The sequence below is a fragment of the Phocoena sinus genome, chromosome X (genome assembly GCF_008692025.1).
Source record: "Phocoena sinus isolate mPhoSin1 chromosome X, mPhoSin1.pri, whole genome shotgun sequence".
NCBI lineage: Eukaryota > Metazoa > Chordata > Mammalia > Artiodactyla > Phocoenidae > Phocoena > Phocoena sinus.
Genome location: NC_045784.1, coordinates 92,206,429 through 92,212,432, shown reverse-complemented (window position 1 = coordinate 92,212,432; position 6,004 = coordinate 92,206,429).

The following is a 6,004-nucleotide window of genomic DNA, read 5'->3' as shown; positions in this document are numbered from 1 at the left end:
AGGTGTAGATTCCATCTTAATCAATCAATTTCTTTGGTCATCCATAAGAAGCAACTTCTCATCCATTCAAGTTTCATCACGAGTTTGCAGCAATTCAGGCACATCTTCAGGCTCCATTTCTAATTCTAGTTCTCTTGCTATTTTTACCACATCTGCAGTGACCTCCTCCACTGAAGTCTTGAACCCCTCAAAGTCATCCGTGGGGGTTGGAATCAACTTCTTCCAAACTCCTGTTAGTGTTGATTTTGACCTCTTCCCATGAATCACAAATGTTCTTAACAACATCTAGAATGGTGAATCCTTTCCAGAAGGTTTTCAATTGACTTTGCCCAGATCCATCAGAGGAATCACTATGCATGGCAGCTATAGTGTCATGAAATGTGTTTCTTAAGTAATAAGACTTGAAAGTCAAAATTACTCCTAGACCCATAGGCTACAGAATGAATGTTGTGTTAGCAATCAGAAAAACCACATTAATCTCATTGCACATCTCCATCAGAGCTCTTGGGTGACCAAGTGCATTGTCAGTAGCAGTAATATTTTGAATGGAATATTTTTTTTTCTGAGCAGTAGGTCCCATCAGTAAGGTTAAAATATTCAGTAAACCGTGTTGTAAACAGATGTGCTGTCATCCAGGCTTTGTTGTTCCATTTTTAGAGCACAGGCAGAGTAGATTTAGCATAATTGTTAAGGGCTCTAGGACTTCTGAAATCCTAAAATGAGCATTGGCTTCAACTTAAAGTCACCAGCTACACTAGCCCCTAACAAGAGTCGGCCTGTTCTTTGAAGCCAGGTATTTTCTCCTCTCTAGCTATGACAGTCCTGGATGGCATCTTCTCCCAATAGAAGGCTGTTTCATCTACATTGAAAATCTGTTGTTTAGTGTAGCCACCTTTATTAATTGTCTTAGCTAGATTCTCTGGATAACTCGCTGCAGCTTCTACATCAGGACTTGCTGCTTCACCTTGCACTTTTATGTTATGGAGACGGCTTCTTTCCTTAAGCCTCGTAAACCAACCTCTGCTAGCTTCAAACTTTTCTTCTGTAGCTTCCTCACCTCTCTCAGCCTCCATGGAATAGAAGAGAGTTAGGACCTTGCTCTGGATTAGACTTTGGCTTAAGGAATTTTGACATGCCTTCCTCACTAAGCTTAATTGGTTTCCAGCTTTTGATTTAAAACGAAAGACATGTGACGCTTCCTTTCACTTGAACACTTAGAGAACATCGTACCATTATTAATTGGCCTAATTTCAATATTGTTGTGTCTCAGTGAATAAAGAGGCTCAAGGAGAGGAAGAGAGATGGGGAAACAGCTGGTCCGTGGAGCAGTCAGAACACACACAACGTTTATTGGTTAACTCTATCGTCTTACATGGGTGCGGTTCATGGCACCCCAAAACAACTACGGTAGTAACATCAAAGATCACTGATCACAGATCACCATAACAAATATAATAATATTGGAAAAGTATGAAATATTGTGAGAATTACCAAAATGTGACATAGAGACACAAAGTGAGCAAATGCTGTTAGCAAAATGGCACCAACAGACCTGCTCAACACAGGGTCTCCACAAAGTTTCAATTTGTAAAAAACGCAGTATCTGAGAAGCACAATAAAATGAGGTATGACTATATGAGAATGTGAGATATGATTGCAGCAAGGCTGCTCTCCCAAACTGCTGAGGTGGTGGCTAGAGCTGGTCTCCTGGGAAAAGGCTCTGTTGTCCTGATTATGAACTCTATAATATTTAGCTGTTGAAATTTTTTGTGCAGGAAAGTGATTTTCTGTAAACCTGCAAGGTATATTAAACTTTGTATAGAAGTTAACGTTTTGGGGCTTCCCTGGTGGCGCAGTGGTTGAGAGTCCGCCTGCCGATGCAGGGGACACGGGTTCATGCCCCGGTCCGGGAGGATCCCACATGCCGCGGAGCGGCTGGGCCGGTGAGCCATGGCCGCTGAGCCTGCGCGTCCGGAGCCTGTGCTCCGCAACGGGAGAGGCCACAACAGTGAGAGGTCCGCGTACCGCAAAAAAAAAAAAAAAAAAAAAAAAAAAAGTTAACATTTTGTGTAATAAATGTTTTTATTGTGGTAAATTACACATAACATAAAATGTATCATTTTATGTATTTGAAAGTGTACAGACCAGTGGCGCAAAGTACAATCATAACGAATGAGTGGTTTTAAACAAAAATAACGCTGGTGGGGCGCATTTGTGGTGGTGGCCAATGATGAACTCTGGTGGCCTTCACTGTTCTCAAGGTTCCAAATGCAACGAAAGTATAGTGACAAGGTACTTCAGACCAAGTGCTGGATGAGGTATACATGATCTTGAAGCAGCTGGTAGCTCTGGTCTGTAGGCTCTGAGGTGGGTGCATATACATTTATTTCACTCAAAAGGAAGGCATAAGTGAATGTTCAGCCCAGTTCTCTCCTGCCTCTGAAGGGCCCAGTAACACATTATTCTGAGCCACAGAAGTTAATGAAACCTCTACTAGCCTTGTCTCCTGACCTGTAAAATGCAGTAATCGTCCCAGAGTTGTCACAAGGATTAAATATATGCAGACTACATTAGCATAGTGCCTGACACATGGTATGCTCTCAATAACTGGTTCCTATTATCATTATTATATTATGGTCCTGATCAAACTCTGCCTTCTAGCAGAGCTATTAGAACAATGGACATATCTCCTCTGTTCAACTGAGATCTTGTTAAGGGAAAGGACTGTGCGTACTCATCTTTTTATACCCCATAAACCCAGCACATAGTAAGTAGTGCATACACATGTGTTGAATGAAAATATTCTCCCTTTATGTCTACCTCCTTCTTCCTCCAACCCTAGCCAGAGTCCACATGAAGAGGTGTGGTTGTTAAGAGCACAGGTTTTGGGGTGAGATAGGTTTGAATTTTGGCTCTGCTACTTACCTGTGTGACCTTTGGCAAATTACTTAACGACTCTGCATCTCATATAGAACATGAAGAAAATAAATATGTACTTCATAGAATTCAATGAGAATATATAGTAAAGCACAATGCCTGTCACAGCTGAATGCCTGAACAGTAATAATTCCTCCTCCTCCTCCTATTACTACTATTATCTGTTTCTTTCAGAAAAGGGGGCATGCCTCCCCCGCTCCCGCCGTTCTGATGGGGATTAAGTGAGAGAGAGGCTTGGTGAGAGAGAGTGTGATACAATCACACTAGGGAATGGAACTTTCTTTTTTTGGCCGTGCCACGTGGCTTGCGGGATCTTAGTTCCCTGGCCAGGGATTGAACCCAGGGCCACCGCAGTGAAAGCACTGAGTCCTAACCACTGGACCACCAGGGAAGTCACAGAATGGAACTTCTTCAAGGAAGATTTCCTGGATTGGAAAAGCAAGAAAGAGATAAGAGAAGCAATCAACCATAAACAAAACTGAGAAGTGGGTGACATCTGTCTGTGGTGACTCCCTTCCACGCCAAGGTCATTACCGCTCTTTCTAATTTAGGCTTTTACTGATATGCCCAGACAGTCTTCCGTGTTGTCTGTCAGTGCTGTAGAACCTTCCCCGCTCCTGTTCTTACCACCTAGCTCACATGTTCTGTATGTTCTAGACTCTTGGAAACCAATCGGGAACTAACTTACTAACCTGAGGTGAGATGTTAACAGTACTTTTGAGCACCTTAACTCATAAGAGAGACTGGCTTATAAAAATTACAGGTCTGGGGCTTCCCTGGTGGCGCAGTGGTTGACAGTCCACCTGCCGATGCAGAGGACACAGGTTCGTGCCCCGGTCCGGGAAGATCCCACGTGCCGCGGAGCGGCTGGGCCCGTGAGTCATGGCCGCTGAGCCTGCGCGTCCGGAGCCTGTGCTCCGCAACGGGAGAGGCCACAACAGTGAGAGGCCCGCGTACCGAAAAAAAAAAAAAATACAGGTCTGGGTGTTGGGGAAGGGGCAGAGGGGGAAAGTCTTTGGACAAAGAAAACTTTTCCATGCTGCACAGGCAACTGTTTACTTAGCCCTTGGGCGGAGTGAGTCTTGAACAGAAGAAAAGGAAAACAAAGTGGAATAGGCAGGTGCTTCCCAATAAACTCCTTTGATGCCCTCAAAGTGCTAACAACCACAATAAACACCTCAAAGTTGCAGCCACCCCCTTTTGTATTCACACTCATTATCACTCTCATTGACACTACCTTTTGTGATCCTTTTTCTTTTGAGGCTTCCCCAACCCCTGCTTGCCTCAGATCCAGAGTCTGTTGCCACTTGCATTTGCCACCAGCTGGTAGACGACTCCAGCTTTCTACCATCCTTGGGCCTCCATTCCCATTACAGGCCTGCTTCTCTGCAATCATCTACCACCAGTGGACATCTCTGAACACCTATCACATGTAAGGTCCTATCTTTCCCCCGGCTACTACTGAGGCTGTGTAAAGTGTGGAGCTTTATGCACAAATGTGCCACTAGTTAGCTCACAGAAAGAGATATATTGAAGCTACTTTCCCAAGAATGGAGAGAGCTTTCAATTGATTTACCCACCTGGTTCCTTTTTTAAAAAAAAAAGTGTACCAACACTAGGGTGATCAACTATTCTGGCTTTCCCAGGACTGAGGAGTTTCCTGGGATGTTCAGGAATCAAGAGTCCTGAATAAACTGGGATGGTTAGTTACCCTCAAACATTTATGGACTGCCCACTGTTTATCTAGCATGACTTTAGGTACTGATGGGTTGCCTTCCAGGCCAGCCTTAAATGAATGGCAGGGAAAGTGATGCTCTAAGGCAAAAATGTGCTGGTAAAGTTTTAACAACCAGCTCTCCTGGGGAGGGGGAGGAGGGGGATCCCTAATTTGTAGCATTTGCCCATTTCTGTGTTGTAAACACTCCCATTATGGCCATTTTCAAGCTACCGAAGAGATGCAGAGTAAAACACCATTATTTAACATTTCCACTACACAAATACAACAGATGTGAGTTACCTCAAGAGCACAGATGATAGTAAAATGTGATAAAATTTAGTAGGAAGTCATGAGTCTAGAATATTTATAACCTTTAATAAAATTTATGTAATTGCAAGTTCATATCATGTGATTTTTTAATGTTGGCTTTAACAACTGATTGCAAAATTCCTGAAAATGTAACCATCAACTTTCACCAGTCAATATGAGCCAGTTCCAGCACATCACTGAAAGAACCCTGGGAAATCACCACTTTTCATCACTCACATGTCTCCTTCCCACTGGTATGCCACAAAAGACTGAAGACCAACCATTTGTAATTTATTCCTTTGATCTGAGCTCTGCCTTTAGTATGCTAAGATGAGCAAGACCAGGAATAAGGACACAAGTTCTAATCTCAGTCTTATCATGAATTGGCTGTGTGACCTTGACTTCTTTGGATCCCAGGCTCCTTATCTGCAGAATAAGGGGCTTAGCCAACTGGTGTTCTTAAATGACTCTTTCAGACATGTTTGTGTGTGTTTGTGTGTGTATGTGTTTACAGCTCTGTTGAGGTACAATTCACATACAATAAGCTAGATATATTTTCAGAGTACAATTTGATGAGCTTTGACTGAAATAATCACCACAAACAAGATAATGAGCATATCCATCACACCCAAATGTTTTCTTGTGCACCTTTATAATGTATCCCTTCCTTTCCTCAGCTGTCACTAGGCAACCACTAATCTGCTGTCACTAAAGAATACTTTGAATTTTCTAAAAATGGAATCATACAATATATATTATGCTCTTATCTTTATTTCCTTTTTTCTGCTTACTTTGGATTAAATTTGATCTCCCTTTTCTAGTTTTTTATTATGTAACCTGAAGTCATTGATTTAAGACCTTTCTTTTCTAAAATATGCCTCATGTTTTCATTTTCATTCTGGTGAAAATACTCTCGAATTTCCCTTGAGACTTACTCTTAAGCCATGGATTATTTAGAAGTGTGTAATTCTTTCCAAATATTTGGAGGACTTTCCATGTATTTTTCTTTTACTGATTTTTTTTTTTTTTTGGACGCGCAGG